Here is a 16,056-nt window from a genome sequence, read left to right as displayed (position 1 = left end):
GATATATTCTATACGACACTGGTGACGGCATGTGCGTCACATGACAGGAATATGTTGTCGACCCATCTGTCGTGTTCACCTGGCGAATGGGTAAAAAGATTCTTCTACCTTGCCCGATTTAGGTTTTCTTGTGAATGTGATAATCACTCCCAAAAAAGTGATGAAAACATAAGAGTCTGTCACATAAACTGCAACAAATGAATGCAACAGTTTCACAGTCGCACAGTTTTTCCTGTGCTCTGTCAAAACATATGTTTTTAACGTTTTCAAATTTTTCCGTGTGTAGACCGTCAAATCCTGCATATGTCCAAGCAAATCTGAACATGTCCTGGAACTTTGGAGAGCGAAGTTGATTATACAAAAATTAAAGTTTTCACACAATGGAGGACTTGAACTATGGACCTCTCATTTTGCAGTCGCTCACGCTAACCACGGGACCACGGCGTTCTCAGACTCGTAACCTTCCTTGATGTTGCATATCTTGCGCATGGACTACTCAGTTTCTATATTTTGCTTAGTTTTTTCATAGTTCCACACATTTTCTTCCAGTTTTCTCGATTGATCTGTGTTCATTTTCTCAAGGGCTATCCACTGTGCCAACTTATAACTAAATCTGAGGGAGGTGCGATGGGGAGGTTCCCTTCTTAGCAACAAACTACAGGTCTAAACAAACTCACTTTTTCCCCTCTACCTGGTCTGCGGCAGCTAACGGCTATTTAGCCACCTAAAAGGTGAATAATTGACACACAGCACAAATGAAACACTGAGGTGACGGAAGTAATGGGATAGCGATATGCGCATACACAGATGACGGTAGTATCGCGCACACAAGGTATAAAAGAGCAGTGTATTGTTGCAGCTGTCATTTGTACTCAGGTGATTCACTGACGTGATTGTGGCCGCGCGACGCTCTAGGCAGTTCACGAATAGCAAGTGGATGGGAGCTCCGCCGTGTTGTGATGCTTTTAATTCCAAGTCCTTCAGCACGCTTACTGATCGATTTGCAGGGTAAACACATGACTAACGCTGTAACTGCAGCACGTGTTTCCCTTCGGGCTGATGGGCGATCATAGCGGGGCGGGGGCATGCAAGAAGTGTTTTTCTCGCACGTTATCGTCCGCAGCTCGTGGTCTAGTGGCTAGCGTTGCTACCTCTGTATCACGGGGTCTCGGGATCGATTCCCGGGCGATTTGGGGTTTTTCTCTGCCCGGTGACGGGGTGTTTGTGTTTTCCTCATTATTTCATCATCATCATCCTTATCATTCGTGACAGTGCCTAGATTGACTGTGAAGAAACATGGGACTTTCTACGGGCGCTGATGACCCAGCAGTTTCAATCACCTGTGTCATACTTTTCGTTGTTGTGCTTCCGTTCGTGGATCGACACACTTGTCGTTACGCAGTCCACAACATTGAGGTCGCTAGTATCTGTCATTGTTGTTCATCAACTACGGAAAAATGAACAACAAACTGGTCAACGTACAGAGTTCGTACTCCTCCCTGGACAGTCGAGTGGCAGTCACGTTGCAATTCATACGAGGAAAACTGTTGCCATATCCGTGATTTTACACTGTTACAGGAATTTAGTTCAGATGTAAAGGGACTCTCTGGCCACACGGCATATGGCCTGCGAAAAATGCAGTTCTGTGTCCCTTTTGTGCAAAAAAAAAAAAAACTCCGCCCGAAGGCCCGATGGTAGCGGCTGGCCGCCGTGTCATCCTCACCCACATGCGTCACTGGATGCGGATATGGAGGGGCATGTGGTCAGCACACTGCTCTCCTGGCCGTATGTCACTTTACGAGACCGGAGCCGCTACTGGTCAGTAAAGCTTGCCTCACAAGGGCTGAGTGCACCCCGCCTGCCAACAGCGCTCGGCAGACCGGATGGTCACCCATTCAAATGCTAGCCCAGCTCGACAGCGCTTAATTTCGGTGATGTGACGGGAACCGGTGCTACCACTGCGGCACGGCCGGTGGCCTTTCGTCGACAGTGCTTCAACGTATTCACTTTGAGGGTGAAAAATCAGTCTCTACACTTCAACAGTCTTCTGTCCGCCCCGATAGCTGAGTGATGTTCTCCTCGACCTAAAGATTTTTACACCCCACTGCTTCGTTCCATATCCAGCAACAATATCGAACTGAGACATCCGTCCAAGCGGCGGCCCATGGTTTGGCGTCATATCCACCAGCCTTTTCTTCCCTCCAACGTCCAGGCAACATAGTATCAAGTCGCAAATGAAAAATTCGCCACAAATCAACGTCTTCACGCCATCGAACTAACGGACTCTCCACTTTGTTCCATTTGCCACCTCATGGATGACGATGTCCATCAACTGACTTGTGCTGCCACCAATGACGTCTGGAAACTTGCCCGACAGTTCGTTGCCTGTTACCTCCGCGTTCCGCCGGACTCGATTGACCCATGGACTTTTATCCATCCTGAGGATACATATTCCCTCCCCCCCCCCCACCAAAAATCATGCGATTGTATGGGTCAAGGGATGGACGATCACCTACATCATAATGATGGCGACAAATCACGCCTTGATTTCTGGCAGTACTTACAAACCGGCCTCAGTGAAGTCGAACACCGACCGCGCTACCGCGCCTTCTTCGCCAATTACCTACATGCGATCTTTACGTCACCCCCGCTCAGTTGGATGGCGCCACACGCTGAGAGCATTCCGCCCCCCCCCCTCCCCCCTGCTGACATCGGAGACTCCCCGCACTACTTCCTTTATTGTAACCCACAGTGGAGTAGGCGCATGGACACGCGCCTTCTTTCTTTTATGCACTATACCAGAACACACTGGTTTTTCCCCCACTCCACTGTAGACTGCTTCACTCCTCTTAGCTTATATCAGTATTATTATTCTTTTTTTCCTACACCTTGTTCATAAAAAAAAATGCTCACCTTGTACGAGTGTAATGTCTTGTGTTATTTCCGCCGGAAGGATGGCATTTCTGTTGTATTTAAGTTTGTACCAATAAAGATCTTTTGTTCATTTACCCTGTTCCTGGTAAAAAGGTTCAAATGGCTCTGAGCACTATGTGACTTAACTTCTGTGGTCATCAGTCCCCTAGAACATAGAACTACTTAAACCTAACTAACCTAAGGACGTCACACACATCCATGCCCGAGGCAGGATTCGAACCTGCGACCGTAGCGGTCGCGCGGTTCCAGACTGTAGCGCCTAGAACCGCTCGGCTGGTCGGGCCGGCTCTTGGTAAAAAAAAAAAAATAAATAAAATAAATCAAAAAGCTACTTTGAGGGAGTGATTCAGGGACGGGAGGGGGGAGACATCACGGCCAGGCCTCGGGTTGCGACCCCTGCCCGCCTTGTCTCCACCTACTCATAACTGAACACACTAAACAAACAAAAACAAAAAAGTGGCAAAAAAATTAAGAAAAACATAAAAATATAAAAAAGAAAAATAAGTTGGTAGGAAAAAAAGCACCATAGTCGTAGGTAGTTGGCCGCTGGAAATAATAAAAAAAGAAAAAAAAGTGGTCAGCATGACGGATTGCCGTCGTACGGTCCGGGGTTCGATTCCCAGCAGGGTCGGGGATTTTCTCCGCTGAGGGACTGGGTGTTGTGTTGTTTTCCTCATCATTTCATCCCCATCCGGCGAGCAGTCGCCCATTGTGGTGTCGAATGTAGTAAGACCTGCACCAAGGCGGCCGGTCCTGCACCGCAAGGGGCCTCCCGGCCAATGGCACCAAACACTCATTTGTATCAGTCTTCTGAAAATGTTGACAAATACCCAAGTTTTATGATTCTAGACGCTTAATGAACGTTGCAATATTTAAAATCCTCGATTCCAGCATCATCGTGAAGTTTCCAGCGGCAGTAGGTGGCTACAGTGGAAGCTCTCGCCTTTTCCCAGACTGCGAGATTAGCCTAGTTTCGCCGTCAGAAAGCGAGCGTTAATTGCGCAGCTACGCGGAGCAGGTAGTTAGGTTTCCGAACAATGCCGGCGGGTCCCACGGCGTTTGTGGGCGCCGGCCCGCGGACGTGAGTCAGTGGCCGGCAGACTGCAGAGGCAGAGGCGCCGCTGCAGGCTCATCGCGAGAGGAAGTGGCACTTGGCGAGCGGCAGCCGGCGGTCGGAGCCAGCGCCGGCGGGCCCCAGTGCAGCGCAGCGGCCGCCGCTGCAGCCAGCCGCCATGATCCGCTCGCTGCGCACCACAGTCCTCCGGAGCAACTCGGACCGCGCCGCCAAGTGGCTGCGACGACAGGTAGGCCAGAGGCCACAGCTGCTATAGGTCAGGGGTCTCCAAGCGTTTTAGTCCGCGGGCCACATTGATTCCTCCACGAAGTCATCAGGGCCAAGATCTACCTAGTGGGATTGAAGAACCCTAGCACTCCATGATCACCGTAATGTAAGGCTAAGCGAAAGATGAAATCGCAAAAATCTAAGGTTGTGGGAATAGCCAGCACTGAAATGACTACGATTTCTATTTGTTTACATAGTTTTGATTGGTGGACGTACCTGACCGAATTTGTGGCATATTTTATTCTGGCGAATTTCACCGACAAAAAAGTATGTCACTGCAATTATTCACGAAAGCTTCCTGCAAAGTTCACGAAATCTCAAAATCATTGTTAGCAACGCTATTACTGTAAGATGTAACAGAGGTAGAGTCTGTCAACGCATTGTTATTTCAAGCAGCGCAACAATAAGTTTAGTTATGTAGTCTTGTAGCGAGTAGCGGAGCCAGAGCATATATTTGATAGTTCTGTTGCGTGATTGTGTCTATGTTGCGAGTGTCTCACGGTTTTTTTTTAGTGTCTTATGCGCTTTACTAGTAGGTGTGGGACAATTCAAAGTTTGAATTCGAAGAGACAAGGAAAATCTGAAAATCGAAATACGTAAAGAAAGTTAAACTTTGCTCAAGAAGCATCTTCCATAATGATTGATTACTAAGGCTAGTCGTCGAAGTGGCGTCCATTTGAAAGACTTGCACTTGACTCGTGAGTAGAATAAAATGCAAAGAATTTTTTTACTTAAAATGTTTTCGCCAAGGCCGCGCGGGATTAGCCGAGCGGTCTGAGGCGCTGCAGTCATGGACTGTGCGGCTGGTCCCGGCGGAGGTTCGAGTCCTCCCTCGGGCATGGGTGTGTGTGTTTGTCCTTAGGATAATTTAGGTTAAGTAGTGTATAAGCTTAGGGACTGATGACCTTAGCAGTTAAGTCACATAAGATTTCGCACACATTTGAACTTTTCTGTTTTCGCCAAACTAGTCTGTTAACCTTTTTTTTTCATTATCGCACGGAGAATGGTCTGTCTGTTTATTGTGAATAGCCACAAGTTTAACCATGACCTTCCGCTTTGTAAAGATAGAGCTCCGACAATGTCGCGGTGTATTGGTCACGATAGGCCTCGAAACTCAATTGCTGGCAGTATAGGCACCTCCTCAAATATTTGGCGGTTTGCCGGCCCTCGCGGGCCGTAGTTCGGAGACCGCTGATCTAGGTCAACAGGTACAGTCCGCCTTCGTGTATTTTCGAAAGGCGCCATACTCTGTTTTCGAAAGGCGTTCCACACTGTCGATAAATAAGGAAGACGCTTTCTGGCTGGAGGGAGCACTCTGCCATCAGGCCACATGTGGCCCACCGTGGCCATCCGACCGCCGTGTCATCGTCAGCTGAGGATGCGGATAGGAGGGGCGTGTGGTCAGCACACCGCTCTCCCGGTCGTTATGGTGGTTTTATTTGACCGGAGCCGCTACTATTCGGTCGAGTAGCTCCTCAATTGGCATCACGAGGCTGAGTGCTCCCCGAAAAATGGCAACAACGCATGGCGGCCCGGATGGTCACCCATCCAAGTGCCGGCCACGCACGACAGCGCTCAACTTCGGTGATCTGACGGGAACCGGTGCATCCACTGCGGCAAGGCCGTTGCCGGCTGGAGGGAGGAATCCTCGAAATATCCCCTGGGTAAGGGTAAGCCGTCTCCATCACTTCCTGCTTCCAGTAGTGCTAGTCTAGCAGACCGCCGTACACTTGCGTTGAAGTCTGCAAGAACAAGAGAGAAGTATAGAAACAGTGAAACGCATGGTCGGGTCGTGAAGCTTGGTAGGAAAGCACAGGGCGTATAGTGAGGTTTTGCTGCTGTGATCTTCAGCCCGCAGACTATTTTGATGTAGCCGCCTTGCTAGTCGAATATCGCGACCAACATCGAAATGAACCTATTCATGCCTTAATTAGAATTATATATTAATACCTTCAGCTGCTGACGGGCGTTGATATATATCAACGGAGACAGGTGAAATTGTGTAACCCGACCGGGACTCGAACCCGGGATCTCTTGCTTACATGGCAGACACTCTATTCACCTGAGCTACCGAGGGCACAGTGGATAGTGAAACTGCAGGGACTATCTCTCGCACGCCTCCCGGGAGACCCACATTCTCACCTTATATGTCCACACACTACATTCGTAGTGTCCCGGTCAGGGCACACATTTCCACCTGTCCCCATTGATATAATTTCAACGCTCGTCAGCAGCTGAAGGTTTACACAATTCTAATTTCGTTCTAGACGGGTGCAGGTCACCAATGGTGTCTGTTCTTTCGGACATGTCCGACAGAACAGACACCATATCTATATAAGTATATTCATGCCTTCGTATCGTTATAATATCTCCGCTCCTTCTTTCCCTCCAGACACACTTCGCGCCATTGCCAATTCTGTTACTATTCCTTCTTTTAGTGAAGTTGCCTCATAAATTTCTCTCCGATTCAGCTCAGTATCTGTTCGTTACTTATTCGAGCCGGCCGGTGTGGCCGAGTGGTTTCTAGGCGCTTCAGTCTGGATCTGCGCGACCGCTACGGTCCCAGGTTCGAATCCTGCCTCAGGCATGAATGTGTTTGATGTCCTTAGGTTAGTTAGGTTTAAGTAGTTCTAAGTTCTAGGGGACTGATGCCCTCAGATGTTAAGTCCCATAGTGCTCAGAGCCATTTGAACCATTTTTTAACTTATTCGAAATGCCCATCTGATCTGTAGCAGTCTTCTGTGGTACGCAACATTTCAAAAGCTGTTGTTCTCTTCTTGTCTGTACTGTTTATCACACACGTTTCATTTCCGTGTAAGGTTACACTGAAGGCAAATACTTTCAGAAAACAGTTTCTAACACACAAAAGGTGCCTCATATGAGATGTTTTTCTCTGTAACTTACAAAATGATAAGTCAAAGGAACATGCATTTATGCTTTCTCTTTCCATTGTAGCGGATGTTGCGAACACAGCTGTCTGATGATTTGCAGTTACAAATAAATACTAGTTCCGAAATCGATTTTGCAGTAAAGAAATTAAAGAGGTGTTCAAACGAGTGCCCAGTTTGTTGAATACATCGATGTGTCTGGCGAATATTGAGGCCAGTCCATCATAATAGTATTGGTTTTGGCCAAAAATTCACGAACAAGTGGTGAAGTATGCCAAGGTGTATTGCTGTGCTGCAGAGGTGAAAATTCTCTCGCGACAAATCTTGACAGCTATTTTTCGTATTGCTTCACGCAAATGGCATTGAACTTATAAGCAGTGCTGTTTATTGATCGTTCAACCCCATGGTAAGAAGTCGCGGTGCTCCAGGCCTTTGAAATCCAAGAACTTTCATATTTGACGGCACGTGTCGCGCTTTTTTCGTTCTTGACTATCCAGGATGCTGCCACTGCGACGACTGACCGTTAGCTTCGGCATCATATTCGTAAAAGCTCGTCTCATCACGTCCTATTACGAAACGCTTCAGTAGTTCTGCGTCGTGGTGACTTCGTGTAGCGTCTCGTTAGCTATTTGCATTCGCCGCTGTTTTTGTTCGAAATTGACCCATTTTGGAACAAGTTTTGCGTCACTCGTTTCATATGCAATACATACGACAGATTTGTGGCATGAACCAGTGGATATGCGTACATCATTACCGACGTCTTTAATTGCGGCTGTGAGATGGTGCGTTTGATCAAGACTGAAAGACCACGGTCCGCATAGCCATTCTAGGTTTCCGTAAACCATTGGAAGCGCAAGCTAGAGCGATTCCTCCCAGGAGTCCGCGGTCTATTTTCTTCCCCATCTTACCTCTAGTGAACTCCACGGCGACAATATTTTGATCTTCATCTTTCCTTCCTTAAAACACTACAAAACTATTTTTGCCATGCAGTTAACTATTTTCCATTCTTATCATTAACCCTGTAACCACTACAACACTACTTTTGCCACAAGATTAACTATTTCTCAGGCAGATGCAAAACTTTTCAGAAGCTCAGATGCTGTTAGTACTTTTGCTGTTTATATATTTTTTATAATTTATCGCATATACCACTTTCATGAACTGACAAACTCCGACAGTAGCTAGTTTCATCATATTAAAGGTCGTAGAACTGCTGTCTATAACATAATGGGGCAGACTTTGAACAATCTTTGTGCTGTCGGCATACAAACAGTACAAATGTTACTTGTTTATAGTGATCAAAATAACCTGGAGAAATTTCTTTTTGATTTACGAACATTACGTCACCCTCTCTTTATGTATTTCGTGTTGCTAAGGTACCAGACAGATTAATACATTCTGGCGAAAGCCGAAGACATAATTAACGACACACAAAGGTTGCCAAATTTACTTCCGTGGCTACACAAGCAATACTTTTTATGTTTTAAATTTTCGCACATAGTAGCTATCAAACTATTTTAAATATTTCCATATATCCATTACGGAGCTGCATCAAACCAGTCTCAGGACTGAAGACCACCACAACAACAACATCCATTACGGATATACCCAAGTAAGTCGCCAATTTTAAATATTACTTTATTTTCTAACTTAAGATCTTACATAACGTAATTAGCATTTAATATCTCTTTTGTATGCTATTCTGCAGCTACAAATTGTATTAGATGGAATGAAATAGTAGTCCACCACAGCTGCATTTATATCCTTTTTTACTTATTGCCACCGGTTTCGAGCATTGCGGGTTTTCAAGTGGTACCTAAATATAAACAAGCTGTTATCAGTACATAAGAATGTATAAATGTGTAACATTTGGCTGTCTTGTAATTTCTTACTTACGCAATAATATCGTGAATGCTATGTTTCAAATGGGATGTAACTTCGTCTTGTATATTTGTAAATGGTGTTTTTACTATCGATATATGTGTCAGAGATACTGTTTCTTTTCAGATACTTATCTTTGATGAAATTCGATTTATAGTGCGTAAAAATTAGGATTGTATTTGTTCTGAGTGATCGGTCATAGATTTGAGTTTCTTTTAGGAGTTCTCAATATATTTTTTATTCCTTAGTTCTGTTTGTTCACTCAGGAGGATGTTATTTGCATTTTTTGCCCGACGCGTTTCCTCTAAGATGCTCGTGTAGCTTCCTTTTTCAGCTCTCTGAAGAATATAAAGATTAGTACTTATGTCTACCGTAGAGTGTTGACTTCGCCGAAGATGCGTACTAAATATGGAGGTGTTATTTTCACTTTTTTTAATAAACTGTTTGTACCTTATAGTATATTTTCCTCCTGTTTGTCCGATGTAGAACATATCACAGTCACTACATTTAATTTTGTATTTTCCTGATCGGTCGTCTTCCTGAACTTCGTCTGTTTTGGGTATTATCCTCATTCCTAATTTATTTTCTGTGCAGAAGCTAATTCTAACATTAGTATTACGAAATGTATCAGTTATTTTAGCGAAATATTTTCCGTATATGGTAGTATAAAATACATTTCTTTTTTCTTTCTTTATTTTTTCGCTAATGTTACTTCCTCATTTTCGTGTGCATATCTGGCACTGTATATTTCATCATTACCTATTATAATATCTCAGGAACCTGTGCTCTTATTTGTGTCATACTCGGTGGTAAAGTTGACGCTGTTACGCGTTTTGTTCATTTATAGATGAAATTTGTTGTTTTTTACGCTCTTTCCATTAAAAAGAATGAGGGTATCATCAACATAAGCTGATTACTTTGTAAATCAACAACAAGTAAAATAACTCGTTTTGCCACCCGGGTGCCAGCGCTAGAACAAGGTATTTTTACGCTATCATAAAAAAATGGTTCAAATGGCTCTAAGCACTATGGGACTTAACAGCTGAGGTCATCAGTCCCCTAAACTTAGAACTACTTAAACCTAACTAACCTAAGGACATCACACACATCCATGCCCAAGGCAGGATTCGAACCTGGGACCGTAGCAGCTGCGTGGTTCCGGACTGACGTGCCTAGAAACGCTCGGCTACCGCAGCCGGCTACGCTATCATAGATTGTGGGGTTAGAGTTCCCCTTACTGAATAAAATATGAAGACAGAATTGGATATAATTAAAACTGTAGCTACAAATAACAGCTATTATCATAATATTGTCGATAAAATATTCAGAAAGGAAATTAGGGCCAAATGCGGCAACGAATATGAGGAAGTAACTTCAGTCTAAATAGAAAGAAAGAAGAAACAAAACTTCACTACACTACCATACATGGGAAATATTTCCAAAAAACAGGTAACACATTTCGTAATACTAATGTTAAAATTAGCTTCTGCACAGAAAATAAAATAGGAATGAAGATATTATGCAAGCTAGAGAAACCTCAGAAAAACTACCAATCAGGAAAACGCAAAATGAAGTGCTGTGACTATAACATAGTCTACATCGAACCAACGGTAACATAATTTACTATAAGATAAAGAGGACATGTAAGCACGATTAAAACAAGCTCTTCATATTTAGTATGGATCTTCGACAAAATCAGCACTCTATAGCAGACATAAGTACTCATTTTTATTTTCTTCAAAGAACCGAAAAAGGAAGCTACATGGGCATCTTAGAGGAAACAGAAATCTACACACATTTGGCAAAAAGTCCAAACAACATCCTAAATGAACAGACAGAACTCAGGAAACAAATGTATTGAGAATTTCAACGAAGTTTTATCGACGACAATTAATTCAGAACAAGAGACAATCCTGTTTTTGATTTACATATAAGTCGATGTTCATCCAAGATAAAATTCAAAAACAAACCTTATCTCTGACACACATAGCGACTATGTCTAAATATTTTAATAAAAGTACGTCCTATCTGAAAAATAGCATTTACAATAATTGGGCAGTAAAAAATCTTAATACGACAAAATATTACATACATACGGATGTATGTAGAGATAATAGCCTGATTATGCTTTGGTATCGCTTGAAAATGAGCAATGCTCGAAACCTGTAGCAATAAACAAGAAAGATATGAAAAAGAAGCTCTGATGGACTGTAGCTCAAATACATTTAATCAACACTTAGCCTGTAACTGCAAATGAAACGGGTTCACAGTTACAGAAAGGTACCTTTCGCTAGAAGAAAGTGAGAAATATGTTAGAAAGGTAAGAAATAAATAAGAGCGTGAGAGAGAGAGAGAGGTGATGATGATGGCCATGATGAACAATTGGTCCTTCTATGTGCTGACACTTCCCTTGCAATGATTTGGTAGTACTAAACAATCGTCCTAGTTACATGTTTGATAAACAACACAGAAATGGAGAAAGAACTACAGTAACACCCTTCTAATATAGTAGGATAAAAGCAAGAAAGTCAGGATTCACCTGAGAATGGATGCATGTAAATCGTTTATGGAGGCTAGTGGTAAGTTAACCCGCTGCTCGTCAAAATCTTGTTCCAATCTCGAGACAGGTGCACTAAGAGTTTCCAGTATGCTTTAACGTTGCACGTGTAATCGAAATATTATCTAACTGAAAAGTGTGGCAGCCTTTTTCAGTTGGTCATTGTCGGCAAAAGTTCTATATATGAGGAGAAGGGAGGGAGGGGATTCTGTGTTCTGTTGTTGCTATGAATCGAACAATCAAAAATTAACGGTAAAGGCGTGACCGTTAAGAAACAACTGAAAAGTTTGCTGGAATAATTGCCTGAAGCAGTAGGGTATGCGCAGTTAAACACTGCAATGCTGCATTGATACCCGTCCACAGCAACAAGCGGAAGGCGAAATGAAACAATGATTTGCATATTAATGGCCTAGGAAATTTTTCACAAGGGCTTCTTTAAATATTAATACTACCTGTGGCTCTGGAGTCGTATTATGATTTAAAGGACTTAAATTCTAGAATACTTTCAGTTACAGAGTGGCTCATACGTTTCGAGGAAGCGAAAAGTGCAGTAACTTGGCCGCATTTTGCATAGTATAGTGGGCAGCAAGAAGATGTAAAGAACATAGACTGTGATGTCTGCGTCCTAAGACAACATTTTCCTCCTGCTGGAACTGAGAAATGTGGACTGCGTTTTATTTGAATTTGCAGCGGGTGCTAGTGCATCCGGAGTAAAAAAGTGGTTCGGAACATTTTTTTCTGTGAGATTACGTCATCTAATTCAAAGGGATTACATCGTTCTCCCACATTATCATACTTCCTTCAAGTACATCTATTTTTAGACGACTGGTGTGAGAGTTTTTAGAGTACGTGGTTGTTGTTTGTATTGTTGGTAAAGTAAGTGAGACAGAGAAAGCTACAGTCTATACATCTACAGTGGCTGGAATTAAAAATGAGACAGGAAGAGCTATCTATGCAACTGAGTGCTCTTTCAAACCGAGACAGCTATGATTTATGAAGTCCAATAAATTATGTTAATAATAAATGGAGTCCAATTCGCTGTTGCGCGTCAGTCACTTTTTATCCGCCTCGCTCGCAAAATATCGCTTATTAGAAGCATATCTCTGTCAGTGCGACGACCTAACAATCGTTGATGTCAATCACATCCTCTTTCAGACAAACGTTACGAGTGAAGCAGAGTTAATATCTTTAAATGGACACATGAATATTGGTTGCTACCGAACGTTTTACACTGAGGGATTATTCTTGAAATCTGCAGTATCCATGCATTTATTAACCGTTTCAATTTCAGAGCAAATTTGGTTCTGTTAACTGTTCTGTTTTTAGTTACATTTATGTAGACTGGTATGAAATTGTGTAGTAGTGTTTAACTGAACGTCCGATAATAATAGGATAGAATGTCCAAAATAAATCTACAAGTGTGTTAATAACCGTAACGGCACCCTCCAAAGTTAAGAAATGTTATTTCGCTATATTTAGAGAAGCTCCTAACTTATTATAAATAAAAAGTAAGTAATCTTAAATAAAAACAAAACGTCAGGAATACCACTAAGAGAAGCGCCGAAATCTACGTACTCAAGCGACAGATACATTACCGTCATTTGTATCGTGTTTTCTTGCGCGACAAGACACTCTGAAGAGCTTTGGACGAACAGTAACAAAAATTTTAAAACATCTTCGAATCCACTAAACATAAGGAATTCACCCAGAAAATATCAAATTTTTCAGAGATAGCCAAACTACTGATTTTTTTTTCTGGCCCATTTAATATGGAATGACCCTTGCAGGATCTCACTGGCCTGATGCGACTAGTGCCCGAGTGGACAAACGTATTGTTCTTCCGGCCGAGTAGGGTCACACAGCCATGTGACGAACCTTGAGTGAGGAAATGGGGTCGTTCGCGTCAAGATAAGTGTCCATATGGACAGCGAGACAACTCACAGAACACGACAATCTGTCAGCACGATGAGTGTTCTCTCGGCTTGTTTTGACGCCACAACAGAGAGAGGTGCGCCTACAGTGTTGCACCTAGCCATACTGGAGTCAGGCGCACCACCATAATATTTTGTTTTCAGACGATTCCGGTTCTGCACACAGAGCTACGATGGACATGTCGGTTTGTGGAGGCTCTGAGGAGAACGAACGTCTCCAGATAGCATTCGTCAAAGTCAACCGGGCCCGGCAACTCGCCAGATGGTGTGAGGTGCCATTGGTAAACAGCGCGATAGCCTCCGGTTCGCATAGCCGATGATTTGGACAGTAGTCTTCAGGTATCTGAGATGTTACGAACAGTCGCTGTGCTCTGTCTTCGAGATCTTTCAAACAGATAACGCACGACTACATGTTGCCAGCACTGTCCTGATGTACCTCGTTACATAGCAGTTCGAATGTTGCCTTAGCCAGAATGTTCTGCAGATCTCTCAACCACTGAAAAGATCTGATCGTGTCCTGCTGAGAAACTGATTCGCCACTACTCACAAGCCACTACTATATATGAAGTCGGTATAGAGTTGAAGCAGCGTGGTATGACGTGACTGTATCTGTCATGAAAGACGGGTTTGACTCGATAGCTAAGAGCGTTATAGCTGGTGCTGCTGCCAGAGGTGGCATCTCCGTGTATTTAATTTCGCACCTCTGTATTCATTCAGGTCAGCTACAAATTGTACGCCGTCTCTTCCTACAACACTATACATGCATACTAAGCAAAATTTCGTTCTTTGTTGTCCTTTCTGGTGTTGCTGTTTGGGGACCAGGAGTGTAACGTGGAAGGGACGTCAGGAAGGTTGGATGTGCTAAGTATTAAAAGCACTTTCAGGAAATGTACAGAGAGGCTCAAAACAGGGCCGGCTTGTAGGTCTGGTCTCTTCTCAGTCCACGGACGTGTGTTTGATTCTCAAGAAGTTTTGCCATCGGAAAAGCGGCAGCTAGGTATGCCCAGCCTTGGCGGAGAACTGCGCCGTGGGAGCACTTCCCGCGCCGGCTTGCGCCATTTGTCTGCAAGTGCTCGATCGCTCCGGGCCCGCAAGAGGATTCGCTTGCTCCAAAAACGTAGCCTGCTGTTCGTGGCGCTTGACTGCCACAGGGGGTATTCCAGTCTCGTGTTTTGGCTCTACTGCGTTTGTTAAGGCCGTGTACGGTATTGTGTAATAATAAAGTGAAGCAAACGAATGATACAGACAGTAGGGAGAATACGCAACCCAGTGCAAGTTTCCTCCTAGTTAAATCTGCATTCAGCAGACCGTATATCCTTCGCACAGGGGAAAGCTGTGTTTGAAAAAGAAAAGCCCGCATCTTCCTCATTGAGTCGTTACACAAACAGTTCCTTTCCACTTAGCGATCGCTGACAGCCACGTTGTTCTCGGTGGCTGAGCTCATTACAAGAAAATAAACAAATAGGTAGCTTTTGCTATGGGAGAGGAAAGCTACCATACGATATCCATGGATGTATATATGTATGTGTCCTGGATGTGTATGTATGTTTCTCATCTCCTAAACAACTGGAACGATTTCTATCAGGTACACATATTCCTTACTATCAGGCAATGATCGCAGTGGGTCCAACAACCAGCTACCTATCATAGTTCAGGAGATATGACGTCATTAACAGTGAGATGCATTAAAAACTGTCGCACTGTGCGTGATGTTTAAATTTATTATTTCCTTACTAGCAACTCTATTCGCAACACATTTTGCAAACAGTATCCGCATCTGCTGCTGAATGTACCTATACGTGTATATCCTGGTACGACACATAGCTCAGGAGATATGACGTCATGAACAGCAGGATGCGTGAAAAGCTGCCGCATCGTGCACGAAGTTTTAATACGTCTATTCTTTACTACTGAGACACTCCTGTAGATCAGTCACCTTAAGCAAATCCCTGACATTTCGCAGCGCCTTTGAGAGGTTTCGACTGCGAAGCTGAAACGGCGGAAGGCGAAAACAATAGCCGTCTATAGACCTAAAGTATGTGATCAAGAACATCCGGACACCTGGCAGAAAATCACTTACAAGTTCGTGGCGCCCTCCATCGGTAATGCTGAAATTCAATATGGTGTTGGCCCACCCTTAGCCTTGATGACAGCTTCCATCCTTGCAGGTATACGTTCAATCAGGAGCTGGAAGGTTTCTTGGGGAATGGCAGACTATTCTTCACGGAGTGCTGCACTGAGGAGAGATATCGATGTCGGCCGGTGAGGCCTGGTACGAAGTCGGCGTTCCAAAACATCCCAGAGGTGTTATATAGGATTCAGGTCAGGACTCTGTGCAGGCCGGTCCATTACAGGGACTGTCGTGTAACCACTCCACCACAGGCCGTGCATTATGAACAGGTACGCGATCGTGTTGAAAGATGCAGTCGCCATCCCCGAATTGCTCTTCAACAGTGGGAAGCAAGAAGGTGGTTAAAACATCAATGTAAGCCTGTGATGTGATAGCGCCACGCAAAACAACAA

At 44.0% G+C, this 16,056-nt stretch overlaps 1 protein-coding gene across 1 annotated transcript in view; it reads left to right on the top strand.

Annotated features, from left to right (window-relative positions):
- The first annotated feature begins 4,221 nt into the window (after positions 1–4,221).
- The window catches only part of LOC126174843 (ankyrin-2-like), a 310,128-nt gene continuing 298,293 nt past the window's right edge, over positions 4,222–16,056 (top strand). The window contains exon 1 of the mRNA XM_049921257.1: positions 4,222–4,238. The gene's annotated coding sequence lies outside the window, so the exon portion shown is untranslated. The remainder of the gene's footprint in view (positions 4,239–16,056) is intronic.

Source organism: Schistocerca cancellata, chromosome 1, assembly GCF_023864275.1.
Source record: "Schistocerca cancellata isolate TAMUIC-IGC-003103 chromosome 1, iqSchCanc2.1, whole genome shotgun sequence".
NCBI lineage: Eukaryota > Metazoa > Arthropoda > Insecta > Orthoptera > Acrididae > Schistocerca > Schistocerca cancellata.
This window is presented reverse-complemented; position numbering and strand designations above follow the sequence as displayed.